At 55.0% G+C, this 23641-nt stretch overlaps 1 protein-coding gene across 1 annotated transcript in view; it reads right to left on the bottom strand.

Annotated features, from left to right (window-relative positions):
• Window positions 1-19691, bottom strand: part of TPST2 (tyrosylprotein sulfotransferase 2) — a 44584-nt gene extending 24893 nt beyond the window's left edge. Inside the window, exon 1 of the mRNA XM_041003892.1 lies at window positions 19594-19691. The gene's annotated coding sequence lies outside the window, so the exon portion shown is untranslated. The remainder of the gene's footprint in view (window positions 1-19593) is intronic.
• Window positions 19692-23641: the final 3950 nt, after the last annotated feature.

Here is a 23641-nt window from a genome sequence, read left to right as displayed (position 1 = left end):
GTCCAGACTGTTCAGAGGGCTCCAGACACCCCAAAACACCCTTACATATCGGACAGCACCCTATCCAGCAACCCCCACCCCAGAATCCCCAGGAGAAGCGGGTGGTGGGCCATGCCCTGGTCCGGCTGCACTCATCAGGATCATGTGTCTCAGCAAGTTCCTGCAGGCAGGTGCGTCTCCCACCAGGCGGGGCTGTTTCAAGCAGCAATGCTCACCCTGCCTTTTGCCCAAGGCTTCATGTGCAGGCACTGAACACCACTCTGCCTCTTAATGGTTCCTTCCTGCCTTCCTCAGCCAGCACCCTTGCCTGTCTGCCTGCCTCTTCACCTCTGAGCTGCAAGACCGCGGGACAGAGGCGCCAACGGCCTCGTGGTGGAGGGGCCGAACACCTGGAGTCGTGTCATCTCAACGGCCTCAGTTTCCTTGTCTGTAAAATGGGCTTACATTGCGTGCCTCCTCTGAGGGCTGCTGGGATGGGCGAGGAGCCAAGGGCTCAGGGCAGGACTTGGCAAGAGGAGGTGTTCGGTAAATGCCAGCCATTAATTTCTCATCCTCTCTTAATTAGGGACTAAGCAGTCTACGGCAGAGTATAATGGAAGGAGACACGGCCAGGGGGAAGAGACTTCATTTTCCTGGAAGATATCCAGGATAAGATAGCTGTCAGGGGATAAACAGGTTAGCTCCTCCCATTCCGACAAATAGGTCAGGGGAGTGAAAAGAAAGCCCTGGGAAGAAACAGCCTCCACAACATGGACTGGGGAAAGGTATTTAGCCTTGCCACAAAGATGGTGCCAGGGTCCCTGCACTCAAGTCTTGGCTCTGCTTATTGCTAAAGCATGCCCTGGAAGGCAGAGACCAGGTGACGAGTCCTGTGCTTGGGCCCCCCGTCATCTGGCTAGCCAAACTTGGCTGACTTCCTCCTCCTGACACTCCACTTCAGCCTCTGGCCCAACCTCAGGCATTGCGGGCATTTAGGAAATGAATCAGCAGCTAGAAGGTCCCTCTCCTTCTGTCTGTCTGCCAAATAAAATAGATTAACAAAAATGAACATGGGGCTTCACATACGGGTCGAAAAGTTCATGTGAAGTGGAATTTTAAAAAAAAAAGTCACAATCTGTGTTTCTTTCCACTTTGCATTTCCCAATAACTTTTGGAAGACCCTTCACCTCTGTTCTCCACTCCCAAAGATTCAGTACTGACAGTCTAACGCAAAAGTACGGAAACATGACATGGGGTGACTCCTGGGCGTGTTGCATTACTTGGGACCTTGGGCGCCAGAACAGAGCCAGCAATGGCCTTGGAGGAAAAAGATCAGGCAGAGTCCAACATCAGAACCACAGACTGCCCAAGACGGGGCCTAGGTCCAGCTCTCCAGACAGCCCGCCCAGCTACCTCCGGTACTTCCAGGGTCCACTGTGTTGGTGCCAGGCCAGACGCTTCCTGTAAGCGGCAGTGGATCCTGGCTGTGCAGTGAGTGGGCTATGCACTCCGGGGGCAAGACATTGTACCTCTGTGTGGGCATCGCTGTCCTCACTGGCAAAACTTGAAGTGCAGCAGCAGAAGCTGTAGCCAGGATTCAGTAAGAGACTGCCTGCCCAGCTACCAGCAGGCACTTTAGATGCTCTGACTGCTATGCTATGACTGAGTGTCTTGTGGGACACGCGAGGAGGTTCAGAATCTAGACTGCGGTACTTAGGGAGCCACTGCAGATGTGCGAGCAGGAGAGGAACAGCACGACTTTGAGCCGCACAGCGCTGGCAGCCAGAGTCCACCTACAAAGACCACATGTGCCAAGGTCCTCCCTGCAGACTCCATGTCCCTGGCAGCCCTCCCAGTGCTGTCAGGCAGATCCATGGTGCAGCTCCCACAGGCTACTCCCTTCTGCCACTTGCAGCCCTGCCCGCTTCCTGGGTGGGTGTGAGCCCAGCAGTCAACAAGCCGGGGCTCTTGAACAACTCAGACATCCTCTGTGCACAGGTGTGATGGGGCCCACCCACAGCGACTGAGTTGGTCGAGGTCCTCCTCCACAGGCTTCACGTCCAGGAGGCCCAGGGACTGCAGAGGGCAGGGGAAACAAGCCCCTCTATTGCAGATCTTGCGAGTCATAAGGACTGGCTTCCGTTCAAGCTTAGCTCCTACTTTGCTGTGTGACTCTGTGTCGCTTTCTGCCCCTGAGCTCCAGCCTGCACATACAGGGTCTGGAAGGATGTGGCAGCACAACACACTGATGGCCTCTGGTTGCATTCCCTCCTTGAGCCAGGTGCTGGGCTCATCACTCCAAGTGAGCACTTCCGTTAAATTCCCATGGCTCCCAGCGTCAGTCATTGCTTCACTCCTATTAGAAAAATCCACCTCAGGGGGCCTGTGTGGTGATTTAGCAAGCTAATCCCATATGGCCGTTGGTTCAAGTCCTGGCTGCTCCACTTCTGATCCAGCTCCCTGCTGCCTGCTGACAGCCTGGGAAAGCAGCAGAGGCTGGCCTCAGTCCTTGATACTCTGCACCTATGTGGGAGACCTGAAAGAGTCTCCTGGTTCCTGGCTTTGGATCAGCTCAGCTCTGGCCAACTGCAGCCATTTGTGAACCAGTGCTTCTCTATCTCCCCTTCTCTATATGTAAAATCTGCCTTTCAAATAAAAACTATTTTTTTTTCTAAATGCATTTCATGGGGCTGGTACAGTGGCATAGCAAGCTGATCCTCTGCCTGTGGCACCAGGATCCCATAAGGAGTCCATATCGCTCCATTTCCCAGGAAAGCAGTGAAGGTTGGCTCTAGTCCTTGGGCCTCTGTTCCCACAACATGGGAGGTTTAGAAGAGGCTCCTGGCTCCCAACCTCAGACAGGTACCAGCTCTGACCACTGTGGCCATTTGGGGAGTGAACCAATGGATGAAAGATGTTTTTCTCTCTCCACCCGCCTCTCTTTCTCTCTAAGTAAAATAAGTAAATCTTTTTTTAAAAATGCACTTCATTGCTCAACTCATGCATTTGATCGCTACATGAAAGCACAAGAAAGGGTGGGTGGGTGTCTGCTGCCACAGTTAAGCTGCTCAGAGTTCCTGGCTTCAGATCCAGGTTTCACTTCTGAGCCAGCTCCCCATTAATGTCCACCCTGGGAGGCAGCAGGCTACAGCTCAATTACTTGGGTCCCTGCCATCCATGTGGGAGACTTGGGTAGAACTACTAGTTCCTGGCTTTCATCCAACCCAGCCCCAGCTGCTGCGGGCATCTGGAAAGTAAAGCCATGGAAGAGACTCTCTCCCAACCCCCACTTTTTTTTAAAGATTTATTTCATTTATTTGTTTACATGACAAAGGCTGAAGTCAGGAGCCCAGAACTCCATCCAGGTTTCCCAGATGAGTGCAGGGGCCCAAGCACTACAACCACTTTGTGTTGCTGTGTTAGCAGACAGCTGCATCAGAAGCAGAGCAGCTGGGATTCGAACCGGCGGTCCGACATGGGATGCAGGCATCCCATAACCTGTGGCATCACAAACTCGATGGTTCGGTACAAAGTACCAGAGGAAGGGCTTAGGTCTCGCAAGCAAAACCTCCAACCTCCAGGGAGGTGATCACGGCTGAGCAGCCTGGAGAGGGGCCAGGCATACCTGCTTTCTCTTGCAGCACTCAAGCCAAATGTCCATGGGGTGGAAACGACACGAGGCCTCTCTGCCTCTTTCCTACACCCCTCCTACCTTCCCCTTCAAGCCTTCTTCTTTCCATCCACCTGCTAGCCCATCACACCAGGGCTGTGATTCTGTCTCTTGGAGGTAACTGACAATACCCAAAGATTACCCGATGGGTAGAGCATGGGCATGCTGCCCATTGTCCTAAAACGCAACAGGCATTTAGCCTAGCGGTTAATATCTGGATTAAGATGCCCACATCAGAGTCCCTGGCTTGGACTCCAGCCTCTTGGTAATGCAGACCCAAGGAGCTAACAGGTGATGGCTAACGTGACTGGCTTCTGGCCACCTACTTGGGGGATACCCAGATCGTGTCCCAGGCTCGCCGGCTTTGGCTCTGGCTCAGCTCTGGTGATCACGGGCATCCAGCGGACCGGGTGAGGTGGAGGGACGGGACACTCTCTCTGAAATAAACAAACCAAACAACTGCAATGCCCAGCCATCCACCACTAGCAATCACCGAGGCCTTGACATCCGCGCTGCAGAGAAGCCCTGGGTAACTGGTCCTCTCCTGAATCGCACCTGGCTCCCTCAACACGAGGTCTTCCCCCATCACCTGCTTTGTCTCACCATCCAGGTTCACGAGCACCTGCTCTGGCACCAGGACCACCACATCAGTGAACACAGGCCAAGCCACAGCATCAAGGGGCCCTGCCACTGTCACAGACGCACCTCATCACCCAGCCAGACCACAATGGCTCTCCCTCACTCTTCATTGCTCCCCCGCAGGCCCGGCGGCAGCAGGGTACCCTTCATTCAGCAGAAGCCACCCCTCAAAAAGACACTTGAGCTGCTTTCCGCCCTTATATATAAAGGAACACAGCCTCCTTGCGCCCACAAATGAGAGCCCCTTGTTGGAGTCTAGCAGGCAGCTCTTGAATCCCAACCAGACCCGGAAGTGCTGTTTGCATCTGCACTTCCTCCTGCCCGCCCTGTAGGGGGTCGGCCACCTCCCGCCAGCCACTCTGCATTGCCGTACCTTGTCGTCCCTGCTGTGCCAACGAAGCCTCCCATTCTTCCAAAGGCTATTCTCCCAGCTCTGACTGATAAAATCCTGGCCACAGCCCGGGGCCACCTTTCGGGCGGGTGGCTCTGGCTGTCACAAGCTACAGTGAACAGGTCAGAGCTCAGACAGTAAGGCAGGACAGTTCCTGAGGGAGGAGGTGGCTCGTGGGCACTGGCACGGCTGCTCCTGTGCCCGTTCATGTCCAGTCATGCAGGACGGAGGACTGGGCTGGGTGGAGGTAAACCTGCCTTGTCATGTACAACTGTTGAAAACTCCTGAGAGCTGCACTGGGGAGGGGAGGAGGGGGACGAGGGCTCCGGAGGCAAGGAGCAGGCAGGACCCCAGCTCTGCTCTCACCAGTCCCCCAGCGTAGCCTCAGTCTCCTGCCCTGAGAAATGGGTTCAGGCACACACTGCAGTGAGAACTTGGAAGGAGATAACTTAGCAGCATGTGCCAAGTGGAACAGGGTCTTGGGCTTTACTCCACACAGCCTCCAGCCTGTTGGACAGAGGCAGGAAGCAAGGCTCAAAGAGGTGCAGGACCCCTAACTGCACACGGAGATACCAGCCCAGGCAGGTGCAGGCCTGGATCCGCAGACTCAGCTCTCCTTGGAATTCTGCTTTCATAAAGCTGCAGGGCCCTGGGCAAGGCTCCTCATCGGAGCCTCAGCTTTGTCAGCAGTGAAATGGGAATGTAACATGGAAATCACAGAAGGGTAGTCACCCATAAGAAGCAGGGGACCATAGGTACAGTCGCTGCTAGGGCTCCACGGTGCCACCCCTAGGCACTCCCCCACCACCCAATCCAGGAAAACATGTACATATCTCTGATCTTTCTGGAGCCCCCAGAGAGGGGGGAAAGCTATTTTGCTCAGGGTCACACAGCAGGCGAGGAGTAGAAAGGAGGCCCAGGTAGCAAGAGATGGGGTACCAAATCTGAGCAGGTGCAGGTAGCAGCGGGGTGCACAGAGGGCCAGGCTGGGGTGGTTAGTGCCAGCAGTGGCAGCAGCAGCGGTAGCAGAGGCTGGCTGGCTCCCGGCCATCACGTTTCCTCGGAAGTTTCATACCGCCCCAGGAGAGGCCCGCCTTCTCTGAAAGCTCCTTCCCCTTCTGGATGCAGCCCTGTCCTTCCTCCACCCACAGACACGTGGTAGGGGGCATGTCTGGGGCATCGAGGAGGTTTCTCTCTGCACCACAGCTCATACCTTCTGGTTCACAGGTGGTCTTGTCCGACACCTGCCACAGACACCCAACCCAGCCACTCCAGCTTCAAAAAAAAAGTCCCACCGGGGGTCAGCAGGGTGGTGCATTGTGTTAAGTCACTGCCTACATCCCCTGTCAGAGAGCTGGTTCAAGTCCCGGCTGCTCCACTTTCCCAGCCAGTTCTCTGCTCCTGCACCTGCGAAAGCAGGCAAAGAGGGCTCAAGTGCTTGCAACCCTGTCACCCATGGGGGAGACCCGGAGGAACTTCCAGGCTCCTGGCTTTGGATTGGACTTAGCCTAGCTATTGTAGCCCTTTGGAGAGTAAACCAGAACTCAAGCCCAAGGCACCCCACTCCCATGGCATCTCAACTTCCACTTCCATACTTGTAATGCCTCACTTAGAGATGGGTATATATACTAAGTGCCCAACAGAACTTCTCTGAGACACAGCGATGATTTGGGGTAAGGAGAGCCCAAAGTTCAGTGCAGGGCTTTGTCATCCCAGTAAAGGGGTCAATCTTGGTCACAGATAACGAGTTAACCCTTGGCAGGGCGTGGGAAGGAGAACTGAGACTCACAGTAAAGGGTTCTGAAATCAGTGAGTTTGAGGCTCCAGACTCCTGGCTGTGCTTCTGACTGATTAAATGAAATCACGGGTGAAAAACAATATTTGCAGCGCATGCTCAAACAAGGGAGCTGTATCTGGGATATACAAAGAGCTTTGAGAAATCGCTAAGAAAAGGAAAGTCATGCCTGAAGAGATACTTCATGATCGAAACAGTCAATAAACTGCTTGAAAGGGCACTCAATCACATTTTCCAAGGAAATGCAAATTAAAAGTACATGGGGAGGGTTAGCAAGGTGGTGTTGTGGGTTAAGCTGTGCCGGCAGCACCAGCACCGCCTCCCACCCCCACCACCCCCGATCCCATGGGTGCCAGCTTGAATTCTGGCAGCTCCACTTCTGATTCAGGTCCTGCCTAATGCACCTAGGAAAGCAGCAAAAGGTGGCTCAAGTGTTTGGGACCCTGTCACCCAGATGCGAGACCCCAGAACAAGGTTCTGGTGTTCGTATTGGCTGGGGAGTTGCAACCATTGGGGGAGTGAACCAGTGGATGGAAGATAGAAGAACTCTCTCTCTCTCTCTCCCTCTCTCTCTCTCTCTCTGTTTGAATTAAATACACAATATTTAAAAGGCACACTGTGGAACTGCTATACCACTGAAAAACTCAAACATGGCAAAAAACAAAAAAAAAGGGGGAGCAAGGTAATACCAAGTGTTGGTCAGGAGATGATGCCAGCAGTGGAATACGCATGCTCTGATGGGAGGGGGACCCAGTACAATCGATGCCTTTGGCAAAGAGGATGGCCCCAGGGAGATGCAAGCTGCACAGCACCTTCTCTGCGCCCTCAACCCCTGAGCATCCGTGGGGTGGGGACGGGACGACCATTCACCAAAGCATGCCCATCAGTGCCTTCCCAGGAGCGCAGCTCCTTAACAGACCTGCCCTGGACCCCATGCTTCACCCCACCCACCCCCGCCCAAGCTGCCCAAACGTGCATTCACCGAAGGATGGAAAAATAACACAAGTGCACACACACTCAACAGCCAAAGGGAAAAAAAATGACCGGCTCGCCCGCCCCAAGATGATGTGCCGAGTGGGAAAAGGCGGTACAGGAGGGACTGCAGCGCCTGGCTCCATGCAGGCACAGAAGCAGGTGCGAGGGTTCTCTGACGGCAGCCATGGGCATCGGGAAGGGGGCTGGAGGTGAGGGATCTGGTTGTCCTGGGAGACTAGAAGGGGCCTGAGGTGCCCTGGTCCAGAGAAGGGTGCTGGCCTGATTTTCTTTCTTGACATGGACACACTTATGAAGTCCCCGAGCTGGCCTTAGAATACACACATGTAACTCTCTGCTTGTTCATTCAGTGCAACTCCTGGTGGATGCTGTCCTGGGTCCAGGAGCAGTACGGGGTACCGGGAGCTCCCACACTGAGTGAGGCTGGGCCTGGGATCCTACCGCCCACACCCCACACCCAATAAGACAGCAGCCAAGCTGGACTGCTTGTGATCAGGCTCCTAAGAGGGGCGACCGCTCAGTCCTGCCTTGCTCATTCTCTCTGCCACTCTGAGGTGTGAGAATCCTGATGTTTTTTTTTTTTTTTTTTTTCCAGGTTGGGCTACAGCCAGTCGTTCTGGCACATTCTTTGCTGCCATCTCACACCCTTCCATCCATGAGAGGCGGGTGCCCTAGAGGCTCCCTGCTGTCTGATGCTGCCCCAGATCTCCAGCCCAGATCTCTCCCCTAGGGAACACCAGACACAGGTGCCAACCACCCCCACTTCATGTCCTCCCCGCAAGGCAAGGAGGGGCAGGGTTGAGCCTGAGTTTCCCCTCCCTGCCCCTCGCAGAGCCATCTTCTTAGACTCAGGCCAAATACCTAAAGGCAGCCTTGACACTTGCCTTGCACCTCAGCCCACCAGCCAACCCGGCCAACGTAACCCTACACACACACATCCTTGGTCCACGCCACCTTCATCTTGGGTTGCTCTACTTCTCCCGGGCCTCGCTGCTCCCCTTGCTGTCTCAGGAAGGGAGTGGGGGCTTAGGGTTAGCCATGGTCTTCCCAGTCCCAATCCTTCCATGGTTCTAAGGAAAGCCAGTCTTTTGCCTAACATCAATGCACCTGGGAAAGCAGTGGAAAATGGCTCGAATCCTTGGGCCCCTGCCACTCACAGGGGACACCCAGATGGAGTTTTAGACTCTGAGCTTCGTCCTGGCCCAGTCCCAACATCACAGCCATTTGGGGGAGTGAACCAGTGGATGAAGTTATCTGTCTCTCCTCTTTCTAACTCTGCCTTTCAAGTAAAACCAGTGACTTTCGGTAAAAAGGCAGTTACCCTGATAACATAGGAGCACCCGGATCCAGCTGCACCTGAAGGCCATGCACCTTTGAACTTTCCTGGGCCTGTTCACTGCTTTTTCTCCTACCTTAAGTTATGTTGAATCATGTCATCCCTCATAGCCTGACTCTTCAAGGCACACAGTAGGTTCTTTTTGACCTCAGCATGCTTAGAATTTAAATAGTCTTCTCCAGGGGCCAGCACTGTGGTGCAGTAGGTTAAGCCTACTACAGCCCATATACACCCTGGTTCAGAGGTGGGCTGCTCCACTTCCCATCCAGCTCCTTGCTGGTGTGCCTGGGAAAAACAGCAGAAGACAACCCGGATTCATGGGCCCCTGCACCCACATGGGGGGTGCCGGGAGAAGCCCTAGGCTCCTGGCTTTGGCTGTTGCAGCCATTTGGAGGGTGAACCAACAGATGAAACCTCTTTCTCTCTGTGTAAATCTGACTTTCAAATAAAAGCAATTAAAGCATGACTTTGGAAGTCTGTTGTAACTAAGATGTATATTTGGCTGAAGATTTGCATCATGGCAGGGACCAGCTCTCACAATTGAGTTTTCGCACAGGAAGAAGATTCTAGAATATCCCCGCCCATCAGAAAGTTTCATGAGCTCTGCTGTTTAGGAAGTCTTGGGCCAATTTCCCCCTGCCCTGCCCCCACCGGGGCAAGCAGCCTGTGGATTGCATTACCTCCCGGGTCTTCAGGGTGGAGTTTTGCAATGGTCAAAAGATGGAAAGGCTTTACCAAGTACAAAGCAAGCAACTGAGAAATGCCGGTTGGATGCAGTGTTCCCAGACAAGACGAGCAAGGGCTCTTCTTGTGTAGTGTGTGCCACATGGGGACAGGGCTGGGGTGAGAGGGGGCAGTCCAAAGCATCATGAATTGGCCCACTTCCGTGGTGGCACACACCGGAGACTCCAGCTTCCTGGGCACACAAACCTACCCCCTGTTTCCGTCTGGAAAGACTAGGAGACTTGCCCCCACTTTGCCAAGAAGTTCTATCCGCATCATGACCCTGTCCTGTCCAGGAAGCGACATGCCAACGGGAGAGGTCTCGCACTTCTCTGAGCCTCCGTTTCCTCATCTGTAAAATGGGTACAGAACGGGAAATGTCTCCTTAGGCCTCTCCCGGTGTCCCCACGTATGCGGTACCAAGGCAGCGCAGGAGCTGCGGTCTCCGTGGGGGAGTCGTGTGTAGGGAATGGACGAACAGAGCAAGGACATGGCAGGCAGAGGTCTCGGGGCTTGGAGCTCACGCTCCAGACAGTCAGAGGGCTAAGTCCAGCACACCTGACCCCAGAGCCTCCATCACCATATTTCCACCACCAGGGACCCCTTCTCAGTGTTGGTATCCCAGTTCTTCACACAGTTCCCATGGACAGAAATACAGACATATCCCAAGGCAACTGCTTACTCAGGAACAGGCAAGCTGGAGGTTTACCAGATGGCTGACCACAAGCCCCTCTTCTTGGGTTCCCCTTATTCCTTGTCTTAAACAGACATGATGGAGGCACAGAGTCTGTGTGACACAGGGACGCAGCCCTGGCACCCTCACCCTCCAGCTGGCCACACACCCACTCTCTCCTCAAATGGCAAGACCCTGAGTGAGTCTCCTAGCCCCCTCCCCAGCCCTTGTAGCCCCCATCCACGACAGGAGGGGGCTCTCCCCCAGTTCAAATCTCACCTGTCTCCCCAAAAACTCAGCCAGAGAGGTACAGCTGGCCTACTGTGTGCTCCGGCAGTCATGGTGCTGCTCAGTGACAGAGGGTATACGCTTATCTCACACAGGCACTCACCACCCCCTCCCTTCACCAGGCCCAGAGCCGTATCCTCCGTCCTCTGGCTAAAACCCAGGCTTCCTTCCTCTTTCCTCCCCACCACGCAAAAGCCCCAGGGCCAGGCAGGGAGGGCCTCCCAGGCCTGGGAAACACACAGCCTCAGCCTCAGGCCTGAGCTAGTTTGAGGTGGCTCTGTGGCAGAGGCCACCTGGGAGCCAAGAGAAGTGGGGCAGAGATCTGCCCAGCAAAGGGAGGGCTGGACTGCTCTGTGTGTGTGTCCACAAAAATGTGTGCCCATGTAAACATGTGTGTATGTGTGTAAGTGTGTACACACAAGTGTGAGAATGAAGGGACAAGCTGGAAGGCAGAAGGGAGCAGAGAGGAGCGGAGAGAGACGGAGAGAGGCAGAGATGGGGAGATAGAGCGAGCAGGGCAGAGCCCAGGAGAGAGGCCAGCGGAGGAGGGAGAGAGAGGGCAGAGGCAGACAGGGCGACAGAAACAGAGAGGACCTGGGAGGGAGGGAGGAGTATTGCCACGAAGAGGGACCAAGACAGACAGGCAGACAGGTGGGGCCTCAGCTCCTACAGCCTGGTCCCCAAGGACTCCAGGGGGCGGGGGGTGGCCCTGCAGGGGAGGCTGCTGAGCCAAGGCAGCAAGGCTCTCATTGGCACCACCCCATGCCTGTCCCAGGGCCCCCAGGCTCCCACCTGCTGGGCGCCACCTGCCCAATGTCAGCCCCTTTGAACTTGGGTTGGTGGACTCACTGTATTTTTAAAGCCTGTTCTCACAGGAAACTTATCTTCCGCAGGCTGAGATGGAAAATAAGGCCTCCTGAAAAATCCCCGAGGAACAAGTATGCAAAGCAGATACGAGTTCATTCCCGCTCACGTCCGACCTTCACCACCTCTTCCCCCAGCACACCATGTCATGGCGCCATGGACTCCCCCAACGCAACCCAGCCACGGCATCACACGTGCACCAGTTCCCGGGGTGCCTGTCCCCCACCCCACCTCACCCCGCTGATGTAACCTCCTCCAGCAAGCCTGCCCTGACTGCCTCCCATGTTCTCCACAGGGCTCAGCAGCACGCTGCGTGGTCTCTGACGCTGCCCGGCTGCCCACTCCACCGCACAGGCCGAGGACTCTGTCCTAACTAGCCCCTTCACAATCCAGCCTGGGACCAACTCTCGCAGCGGGCTCCACAAATACTCTACGAGTCAAGGGGAAAAATGGATGAATAGAAAAATAAAAGAGGGTGCCGGAATACTCTAAAACATAAAAATCAAAACAAAATTCTCTCTTCTCCAGGAAAGATGGAAACAAATGCTTTGGTCCAATAGGAATCCAATGAAATAGCTTAGATTGGTTTCATCTACTTACTGATGCCGGGCTGGGGACCCAGCTTCTATGAGCCTCGGTTTTCCAGTCTGTAAAATGGAGCCAACCGTGTGACCAAGGGCTAGGAAAAAAGGCCAAATAGCCAAGTTGCCAGTCGGCACCAACTACAGTCACTGTACTTCTATTACGAGCAGATGCCCACCAAGTCACCAAAATTTAGAGCCCAAAGGGACCCAAGCAATGACCCCACCAGCGGTGAGCAGGCTCAGGATGTCAGGAGCAAACAGGCCCCAGGGACTCTGTCCTACCCACGAGGTCTTCTTCATCCACAGGGCACACTTCCTAAGCCCCACCCAGCCCCTGCAGGGACTATGCTTGCTCTTACACACACTTCTTTGCTAAGGCATAGAACCTGTGTTCGGGCAGAGACTAACGACAAGTAACAATCCAGAAAATCATGCCTTGGGAGCTAAGATGCTATAAGACGTGGGTGACTAGGGCACGGCACGGAGACAGCAGGGTAGGGATGGGGGATCTGACCACCACGATGGCCACACACCACACAAACAGATGGTGTAGACAGAGCGGGCCCCTCCCTTCCCCCCCAGCGGCACACAGTGAGACCGTGTGAGGTACTCCTGCCCCCTCCCCGTCACTCTGTTTAACCTTAGGAACGGCTGCCTTCTGGAAGATTCCTTGCAGTCTGTTTAGACTGCGAATGCCGGGGGTGGCTGAAACCATGGAAAGTGAGACCGCAGATGGGGGACTGTTGTTCTCCACTCTGCTTTTGCGATGCGAAGGCAGCCAGAGACAGGACATAAGCGTGATGTCCAATCGTACTATTCGCAGGAGTGGAGTGGGATGGCACCTGCCACCTGCTCATTGGAATCCTCACTATGCCAAGCATGGTCTTCAGCCGAGCAGGAGTGGGGGACTCCTGAGCGGCTGGTTAGAAAGGCAGTCTGGGAAGGCTCAACTGGCTAATCCTCCACCTCCAAGTGTGACATCCCCTATGGGTACCTGTTCGTGTCCTGGATGCTCCACTTCCCTTCCAGCTCCCTGCTTGTGGCCTGGGAGAGCAGTCCAGGACAGCCCAAAGCCTTGGGACCCTGCACCCACGTGGGAGGCCAGGAAGAAGCTCCAAGCCCCTGGCTTTGGATCGGCTCAGCTTCTGCCGTTGCGCTCACTTGGGGAGTGAATCAGCAGATGGAAGATCTTCCTCTCTGTCTCTCCTCCTCTCTGCATATCTGATTTTGCAATAAAAATAAATAAATCTTTAAAAAAAAAATCAAGACCTCACTGCCTCTGAAATCCGATATCCTTATTCCTAGTCGAGGACCTGCCACGTGCCCTCGCTCATCAACTTTATGGAGCACGTCCCGATGCCAGGGGCAATGGTAGTGGAGTGTATGTATCAGGGGAAGCTACTGCTTGGAGCTTCTCCACGCAGCGAAGGGGCAGAAGCAAACCCCTGCAGGCAGCCGCTGGAGCAGGGCAGCAGAGGACTGGAGGCCTGGCAGGTGACTTCCAGAAAGAGAAAGTCAGTAGGGTATGCAGCCCAGGGATCTTGTAAGGATAGACAAGGGGTGTGTGATAGCTGGTGTCCTAGACGGGCTATGCAGTTGGGTGGGGATCTTGGCCATATACACACAGGGGCTGTGAGTCTCAAATATGTTCCCATGGGTTCGGTGAGCACCCAGACTGGGACCCAGGGACCCCAACACACAGGCTCCCCAGCCAGGAAGCATGGAACAAGGGTGAAGGTTGTGTCTGTCGAAGACCCAAGAGCAGGGTACAGGGGGTTAAGCTGCCACTCTCAATACCAGCATCTCCTATAAGGGCGTTGGCTGGAGTTGCAAAAAGCGACTCTGCTTTCAATCCAGCTCCCTGCTAACGCACCTGGGGAAGCTAGTGCAAGCTGCCACAAGAGTAAACACCACCCCACATGGAAGAGCCAGAGGGAGTTCCCGGATCCTGGTTCCAGCCTGGCCCGACTCTTTGGAGAGTGAACCAGCGGGTGGAAGAGCTCTGTTTTCTTGCGTCTCCCTCATTCAAATAAATAAATCTCATTAAAAAAAAGGAAGTCCCAGGGGCTGATGGCAGCTCAGAAGGCACCAGCAGGCCTTAGCCAGCCTCTGACGTCCCAGGAAGCACAGCAGGGAAAGTATGGGAGAATATCACAACTCCTTATTTAAAACAAAACAAAACAAGGCCAAACATTGCTTTGCGAGACATGCAGCTGCTTGTTCAAGTGGCTCCAGGCAGACTCAGGGCATCCTCAATCCGCACAAGACTGCAAGGGTCTCGGGTGATAAAGCAGGGAAGTGGAAGGGAGGGGCTACAGTGACCGGGGGTCCACTGCCACCTATGGGGTAGTCCAGGCCTCCTACTGGGGCCTGAGTTTCCAAGTGAGAAACTGGGCTTTTTCTTAAAAAAAAAAAAAAAAGTGACTGTTGTGGTTAAGAACACATACATTGGGTGACAGATGGGTGCAAGTTCAAGACCTAGTGGCTCCACTTCCAATCCAGCTCCCTGCTACTATGCGTGGAAAAGCAGCAAAGGATGGCCCAAATGAGAATCCCAACCTCACCTCTAGGAGAAGCAGCTGGATGCTAACCCAGCCCGTGCCCACTTGCTTGTGACCAGCCTGCTCACGCAGTGCCTGCTGCAGCTTGGATCAAGGGACTGCTGGATGCGGGCATTGGTGTGGTACACAGGCTGGCCGCTTGCCACCTGAGCGTGTACACAGGATGCCATGGAGCCGTTTCCCAGACGCTCCCCGAAAGGTAAGCAAGGATTACCCCGGGAGTGCCTCCCCTGCAATGTCTGGGGCTTGGCCCAGCCCGTGGCCTCCTCTGAATGACTCATTCCTGCGAACCTTCCCGAGGGCAGGGCAGACCTGCCAAGGGGGACAGGCATCCTGGACTTTCTCCAGAGTGGGTCCCAGACAGACAGGGTGGACCACACGTCTGCAGACAGCAGGAGCCGCCCCTGGGGAGGCCGGGAGGTACTGCCACGCGGTGATGCTTCCTCCGTGGTCCCTGTGCCCTGTGCCAACTCACAGCCATCCCTAGCCACATCCAAGCTTTCAGAAAAGCATGCTGTGGTCCCCACCCCCAGGACGTGAGGCAGCTGTGGCTACACGTCCATCTACAAATGACCTTGCTGAGTCCGAGGTCCTGACGGGTCTTAGTCCATTCTTCAGCGAGGTACACTGAGGCCCAGAGCAGGACAGCCCCACTCCCTTATGCTGCTTTTCTTCATACATGGGAGTCCAGGAACTTCATAAAAGGGGCAAGTGTACAAAAAAGAAAGAAAGCCGTGAGCCCATATGGGCATTGGTTCTAATCCTGGCTGTTTCACTTCCCTTCCAGCTCCCTGCTTGTGACCTGGGAAGGCAGTCGAGGACAGCCCAAAGCCTTGGGACCCTGCACCTGCGTGGGAGACCCGGAAGAAGCTCTTGGCTGTAGATCAGCTCAGCTCTGGCCATTGTGGTCGGTCATGTAGGGGGTGAATCAGTAGATGAAAGATCTTTCCCCCTTTGTTTATCATTCTCTCTAAATTTGCTTTTCTAATAAGATAAATCTTTAAAAACAAAGGCAGGAGGGCCAGCGAACACAGCTGGAGGTGTGATGGCAAGGTCCCTCCCAGACAGCAGGTGTCCACAGGTGATAATGAAGCTGGTGGCTGGATAAGGGGAAGTTGAATTCTCGAATCAGCTGACCAGGGGTTCACCACAGGAGAACTGACTCCCTTCAAGGAACTCAGCACCTTGCCCTACCTGGGGTCCAGACTTCCCCGAAAGCAAACAAAGCAGCAAAAAGTCCAAGGGAAGAGAGGGAGGAGGCTCCAGCAGTGGGGGTGGGGAGATGCTGCCCAGACAAGACTGGCCTGGATGAGGAGAGAAGAGGTCTGTGTGTCCAGGGTACATTTGGAACTCAGGACCACTTAGCTCAGGCTTGGGGCTGGCCACGGAGGAGCATAACCATCACAGTGGCCCTAGGCAGGCGCAGGGGAGGCCCAGCCAGTTTGACGTCAGGGGTGAGGGACAGGCCGTCCCTAAGTGCTATGGACTTGCGCACACCCTGGGTCCTGGGGTCTCCACTAGTTCTGGGATGTCGCGGGGAATGCCGGGATGCCAGGTTCTGAGCACTTCCTGACTCTGCTCCTGCAGCTCCCTCAGTCTCCCCCTGCATCAGGAAGCATTTGACACTACCACAGGTGGGACCTCGGCTATCCATGGCTATCCATGGCTATCCACGGCTATCCACATGACCTCGGCTACCCACTTAGCAGGTTTCACCTCCGCTTCTCTCACTGGGTGCGTGGGGTGAGGGGGAGGGGTCCCTCGCAACCTCCCAATGAGATGCTTAATGTCTTGAGAATCATAACAACAGTTATGAGGGCAGGAATGGTTGCACAGCACGTTAAGCCACCACCTGAGATGCCCACACATCCCCTCTGGGCGCGTTGGTTCCAGTCTTGGATGCTCTATGTTTTTTGGTGTTTTTTGTTTGTTTGTTTTTAGTTATTTATTTTTATTGGAAAGGTAGATCCACAGAAGGAAGGGAGAGACAGAAAAAAAGATCCTCCCTCTGCTGGATCACTCCCCAAATGGCTGCAGTGGCCGGAGCCGAGCTGATCTGAAGCCAGGAGCTAGGAGTTTTCCTCTGGGTCTCCCACACGGATGTCAGGATCCCAAGGCTTTGGGCCATCCTTTGCTGCTTTTCCAGGCCACAAGCAGGGAGCTGGATAGGATACTTACTAAGCAGCTGAGACATGAACCAGCACCCATACAGGATCCCAGTGCCTACAAGCGGAGGATTAGCCAATTGTGCCATCATGCCAGCCCTGCCCCCAGCTGCTCCACTTCTGATCCCGTCTCCTACTGATGCACCCAGGAGAGCAGCAGATCACGGCCCAAGTCCTTGGATTCCTGCTACACACAAGGGAGACCCAGACGGGAGTTGTGGGCTCCTGGCTTCAGTTTGGTCCACACCCTTTGTGGGAGTCCATCAGTGGAAGATCTGCCGGTCTGCCTTTCAGATAAACACATGTTAAAAAAAGAAAGAAAAAATTGCATAACTAGCACATCAAAGCCAGTGGTCTCCCAGGAAGACAACAGTCCCCAGAGGATACAGCCTGTGGTTGAGATGACTGCAATTCTCCTACAGTGCCCACGGGTGGGAACTAGAGTGCAGCCACTGTGGGAAACGCCTACCCAATGGAGCCCGGGACCTACAACTCAAGAGCAACCAACACCCATGTCTGCCCTGACACCAGGAATATTCACAGTGGGAAAAAAAAAAAAGCAGCACCCAAAATGTGATCCGCTGAAACTTGGATCAATAGCCCCGTGCTCTGCCCAAACAGGGAAGTAGTACTCAGCCATGCAAAGTCACTTAGCACTAAAGGGACAGAGTGCTGGTGCGTGCTACAATAGGACGCACCCGGGAAACAGAGTCCTACGCGAGCAGGAACATCACAGAATGACCGCGCTGGGGCACAGTCTCCTTGATGAGAAACGCCTGGTACGGGCAGCGACGGGGAGCAGATGAGTGGCTGCCACAGGCCAGGAGGAGGACCCGGGAAGTGCCTGTTCATGGGCATTGGCCTGCTTTCAGAGATGACAAAAAGGTTCTAAAATTAGACGGTGGTAATGGTTGCACAACTCGGTGCAGATCCTCAACGCCACTGGAGTGTACACTGCCCAAGTTGACTCTGTGTGCTTCGTGGATTATCTAATGACACCGATAGAAAATAATAAGCTCTGAAAGGTGGGTACTGGGCTCCGCTTGGGAAGCCCACATTCCACAGCAGGCTGCCTGGCGTTCATGCCAGCTGCTGCCAGCGGGCATCCCGCTGGGTGACAGCAGGTGCTGGCTCCAGCAGCGGAGTCCCCCGCCAGTCACATGTCAGACCCAGATTGAGTTCCCAGCTCCTGGCCCAGCCCTGGCTGTTGCTGGTATTTGGGCGAACAAAGCAGTGAACTGGAGAATTCTCTGTCTCTCCAATCAAATTCATTCAGAAAATGTTCCTGCATATGACAGCACCTTAAAAATAATAGGGTAGGGGCCCAGCACCATACCTAGTGGCTAAATCCTCACTCTGCACTTGCCAGGATCCCACCTGGATGCCAGCTCATATCCCAGCTGCTCCACTTCCCATCCAGCTCCCTGCTTGTGGCCTAGGAAAGCAGTCAAGGGCGGCCCAAAGCCTTGGGACCCTGCATCCACATGGGAGATCTGGAGGAGGTTCCTGGCTTCCTATTGGCTCAGCTTTGGCCACTGCGACCACCTGGGGAATGAACCAGCAGATGGAAGATCTTTCTCTCCGTCTCTCCTCCTCTCTGTAAATCTGCCTTTCCAATAACCATAAATAAATCTAAAAAAAAAAAACAGGATATGAAAGATACATAATAAAGAATTAAGAGCATTGATGGGGCAGGATACCAAGGCTCATAAATGAGGCAACAATTCCTGGAAGACAGGACAACAGCTCCAACCTGACAAGTCATGGACGCCGGGCTCAGCGGTGGGGACAATGACTGGCTCCAGCCACCTCACTACCAAACTAGAAAAGCAGAGTGAGTCACAGCCATAGCTGTGCAGCCTGGTCTAACCACGGGGCCACCTGGCCACAATGAAAGGTGAGTGAGGAGAGAGACAGACCGACTGCAAGGGGCAGGACACAGACATGCCAAAGGGTTTCGTGAGCTGAGGGGTTTGGAGAGGCTGGCTGTCAGTAGAGGGCTCAAAACTGGAAGCACCCCCATCACGCCTGGCCACGGGCAGAACCAGGTGCCTGCAGCCAGGGGCAGGATTCTGAAGGGTGAATGGGAGCCCCACCAGCCCCTCTCCCCAGCAGGATCTCCGCTAGGGATCACAGGAGCAGGAGGCCAGAGGGCAAGTTGCAGCTGTACCCCATCTTGGCTGAGGGTCCTAAGACCACAGTCTCCCATGCACAGAAAGGGAGGGTGCAGTGGGGATAGAGGTTCACTCCCACTTCTGCCCTGGGAATGCCAGACCGGAATCCTTGTCCTAGGATCCCTGTCCTAGGGGCCCAACCGTTCTGGGCCGCCGCTGCTGCTCACAGTCCCCCAAACTCGGAGAGGGAGAGGAAGTTGTATGTGTGTGTGTGTGTAGGGGCGGTCCTGTGTGACCTCCAAGTTCACCAAGGGCTCCCCGCCACCACGCCACCCTGGTCTCTCAGGCACTCCCTTCCCCTCTCATCGTCCCAAGCCTCCACTTCGGGACTCGACGGCGGCAGCGGCTCCAAGTTAACTTGCACGCGCCCGAGTGGGGTGCGGTGGGGGTGGGGGGTTCCCGCGCTCCGGGGCGAGGTTGGGGACTCCGGAGGCGGTGACACGCGGGCGCCCCCCGCCTCTCTCCTCTCTCCCTCTCTCTCTCTCTCACACACACACACAGGGTCCCGAGTGGGAAGCGCGCAGTGACCACTCCGGGCTGTGCCGCACCGCGCCTGAAAGCAAGCGCTCGGGGCGCCACGATCCTCCCGGCCGCCCGCCGAGCCCGAGCAGGCGCGCCGGGCCCGGGGGAGGGGAAGGGCAGACGCCAGCACCGAGAGCTCCTCCTCGGCACCCCTAGGCCGATCGCCATGCGCCCCACGCTCGCAGCCCGAGGTTCCCCACCACGCTGCCCGTGCCGCCCCCCCGGGACATCCTTACCGTGGAGACGAGGCGCGACCAGGCGGCCCCGCGCGCCTCCCAGACTCTCGGCGATCGCCAGCCAGCCAGCCAGCAGCCAGCCAGCAGCCAGCCGCCCCGGTTGGGGGAACGGGGAGGTGCCCGCGCGGGCCGGGGCGGGGGCTCGGCGCCGTGACGTCGCTGGGAAGGGCGGGGGGCCGACCAGGCTCCGCCTGCTGCCGCTCCCCCTGCCCGCCTCCCTCCTGCAGCCGGCGGAGTGCAAGCAAGGTGCAGCCGGGGAGAGAGGCAGGGGAGGCCGGCGGAGCTTGGAGGCTGCCCTCAGAGCTGCAGCGTGGCCTCTGGCAGCGCCCGAGTGCCAGGCGCTTTCGCTGCGTTGGAGACAAGGGCCGCTGTTGCCTAGAGGCAGTGCGGTGGATGCACCGCCATGCAATCGTGTTTCAAAGCCAAGGGAAGTGGACCCTCGCCGCCCGCTTCTCCCTGAGCTGGGGTGTGCTTGTGAACTCCCGAAAACAAGAGGGAGGGGCTGCTTGCACAGAAACACACGCGTCCACGTCGGACTTTCCCGTTACTTGACCTTGGTTGATTACCACACCTTGCGAGTGTGGTGGGCTTCCTGCTAACTGGCCCGTGGATGTTATTAGGCCTTCCTCTGCACCCCCGCAGCTTAACAACAGCAGCAACAACAAAACATCTAGAGTGCACTAGTGGTAGTACCGGCGCTGAGAATCCCCAATACTCAGCAACCGAATGGCTGAAACGTGAGGCTCACAAACCTCTGATTCACAGCTTCTTCCTCCAGGCTTCCCCCGAGTGCCAGTGTCACATGCCTGAGCATCGAAGGCCTGCAGAACTGAGGGAGGAAGGCACTTGGCAGGCTTGGCCTTCACCGTGAAACTTTGGTTTTGCTCTCCCTTCAGTCTGTGTGTCAGTCAACAATTCCAGCAGCAACCATTGTTACACACACCCACGGGCGTGTAGTGTACCAAAGCCTGATTTGAGTCCTGGCTGCTCCACTTCCAATATGGCTTCCTGCGAATGGGTGTGGAAAGCAGCAGAAGATGGTTGGGTGATGGCGATGAAGCTGCAGGCTCCTGTCTTCTGGCTATTACAGTCATGTAGGAAGCAAACCAGCAAATGGAAACACAGACACACACTCTCTGTTGCTCTGCCTTTCAAACCAGCAAATGAATAAATTTTGGGACGGACAAAGCAAGGCACACAGATATGAAGCATTATGTCCATGGCCAGCCATGGGTTCCTTTGTGGTTCATCCGTTCATGTAATTATCCAGTGAATGATCCTTTTGAAGGAATGGTGCAGGGACTGGCAAAACGAAGCCCATTACATCCATGAAGCTGCCGTATTACTGGTCTCGAAAACCATTAAAAAATCTGAGACAGTGTTTGTTGGTGGCCTGGTAGAGGCTATGACTAATCTGATAGACACACAGATTAAACACTAGCCGGGTTTTGTGCGACGTCCTTCGGTGGGTGGAGAAACGGAAATCAAAAGAAGACATCTGAACTGGGGCAGCCCAGCACTTCCTGAGGGCTGTGTGGGGGGCCACTGGGATTCCACAGGGAACAGGAGACCAGGACTTTGCATCCAAGCCAGGGCAGCCAGACCTGCTGATGTCTGGCCAGGTGCCTGGTGGGCGGGAGGGTCAGAGGCATTTACCCTGAGGCCGGAGGGGCGAGAAAGGGTCTGTGGAAGCGTGTGTGGGTCACAGAGAACAGCAGGTGCAAAGGTCCTACAGGAAGGAAGTGGAACCTTGCAGGCAGTGCAGAGTGGCCAGGATGTGGTGGTGGTGATGCTGAGAGACGAGATCAGAGGGGTCCACAGGTTTTCCTGGGCTGAGACGGCATTGGGGTTTCACTGGCAGCCATGGAGAGAGGTGCACAAGGTGTGTGTGTAACAGGGCAAGGGCGTGATTAGCCGGGGCTTTTGGCTGAGAGCCTGCTGACTGCTGCCCCAATGAGAGGGACCTGGGCGGTTGGATAAGGAGGCTGCCAGCATAATCCAGGGTGGGATTGCAAGGCCAGGGGGAAGGATGAGGGCGTGGAGAGAATGTTCCACATGTGGAGATGTTTGGCTTGGCAGATTTCAGTTGTGAAGCAAAGGAGGTTTCTAGAATGCACCTGTTCATTTCTGTCTCCAGCTCCCCTAGCCTTTCCAGGTCTCCTGGGTGTCACCTCCTTGAGGAAACCTGGCTGTCCACACCCACTCCACCCCCACAAGGGCACCAAGAGCCATCCCGACGTGGAGCCATACAGCCTGGGAATTTGATGTGACCTTGAAGGCAGGTGAAAGAACCTTCCTTTGTGGGCATCAATAGTCTGGGAACACCCAGGGTGGGGCCTCCCTCTTTCTCCTTCCCCAATGTCTAGAAAAGAATCTGCCTCTTGGGAGGCAATCAATATTTGTGGAAAGCGAAAAGGATGCGTGCAGTGCAAGATGCATTGATTCCAAAGCTTTTTCCAGCTCTGACAACGAAGGGGAGGGTCTTGCTGCTCCCTTAGCAGCCACACGGGATGCTGGTACTTCTGGATGCTACGTGCCTCGTACACGTTCTATTCAAGCCGGTTGTTTGCTCTTCCCCGCAAGCTTCTGAGGCGTTATCATCATTATTCCCATTTTACAGGTGGGGAAAGAGAGTCTGTACCAAAATCTTCAAGTTCAACAGCTGGTGATGAGCAGTACAGGAGAGCAAACGAAAGCTGCTCTCAACTGATAGCAGGAGGCGGTCCTGAAGGGACAGGAAGCACAGGGCCGAGGGGCAGCTTCTCTTTCATGCTAGAAAGATTTGTGGGGGAGGGGCATCACCATTCCTAGCTGGGGATGCAGGCTTTATAAAGCAACCTTTGATTCTGCGGGTCTAAGCCAGGTGCTTCGGGAAAAGTTGGTAAATTGGCACCAGTTGCCAATGATGGAAGTTGCTGGGAGATGGAAGAAAGAGATGGATAAACTAAGAATGACCCAGAAAGGGTTTTATTAGTGATGGACAGGCAGAAGTGTAGTTGTGGGTGGCCATAAGGCTCGAAGATCGGCCTGGTGTGATGGCCCATTGGCTAAATCCTCACCTTGCATGTGCTGGGATCCCATATGGACACCAGTTTGTGTCCTGGCTGTTCCACTTTCCATCCAGCTCCCTGCCTGTGACCTGGGAAAGTAGTAAAGCATAGTCCAAAGCCTTGGGACCCTGCACCTGTGTGGGAAACCCGAAAGAGACTCCTGGTTCCTGGCTTCAGATCAGCTCAGCTCCAGACATTGGAGCCATTTGGGGAGTGAACCAGCGAATGAAGGATTTTTCTCTCTGTATTTCCTGCTCTCTGCAAGTCTGCCTTTCCAATAACAATAACTACATCATATATCTATGTGTGAAGATTCCTGTACCCCATGTGGGAGAAAAAGGTGCTTTAAAAAAATTAATTAGCTAATAAATAATATGAAAGGTAGAGTGTCAGAGAGGAGGAGACAGAAAGAGAGAGATTTTCTCTACTGGTTCACTTCCTAGGTAGTCTCAACAGCAGGAGCAGGCGAAAACTGGGATTCAGGAAGTCCATACAGGTCTCCCATGCAGGTGGCAGGGGCTCATGCACTTGGGCCATCTTCCTTTACCTTTCATATTAACAGAAAGTTGGATTGGCAGTGGAGCAGTTGGGACTGGCGCTGGTGCTCCAGTGTGGAATACTGGCATTGCAAAGGTCAGGCTTAGCCAGCTGAGCCACATCCCTGGGTTTTGGAGGGATCCATAGGCAAAGATGCCTATAGCTGACTTTGAATGTACACACACCTTCTGAAGAAACATTAACGTTCCAGGCATTGGATCAAACACTGCCTGTGGCAGGTTACCTTAATAACTGTTTATCCCACAGGATGGGAGGGGCATGAATCCCAGGGTCACCTAGAGGACAAGAATGGTGAGCTGCTGTCACGTCCACCAAGATCCCCGGAGGCCATAATGGCAGTGTGACTCTCAACAAGATGCCCCTTTCTTTAGAACCAGCGTGGGCAATGACCAGCCTGCTGACCATATGTAGAAGGCCCACGAAATTATCTGATCCAGCCC

Source organism: Ochotona curzoniae, unplaced genomic scaffold (genome assembly GCF_017591425.1).
Source record: "Ochotona curzoniae isolate NIBS_2020 unplaced genomic scaffold, NIBS_Ocur_1.0 scaffold_274, whole genome shotgun sequence".
Lineage (NCBI taxonomy): Eukaryota > Metazoa > Chordata > Mammalia > Lagomorpha > Ochotonidae > Ochotona > Ochotona curzoniae.
The sequence above is the reverse complement of the archived record's forward strand: the minus strand, read 5'-3'. Positions and strand labels throughout refer to the sequence as shown.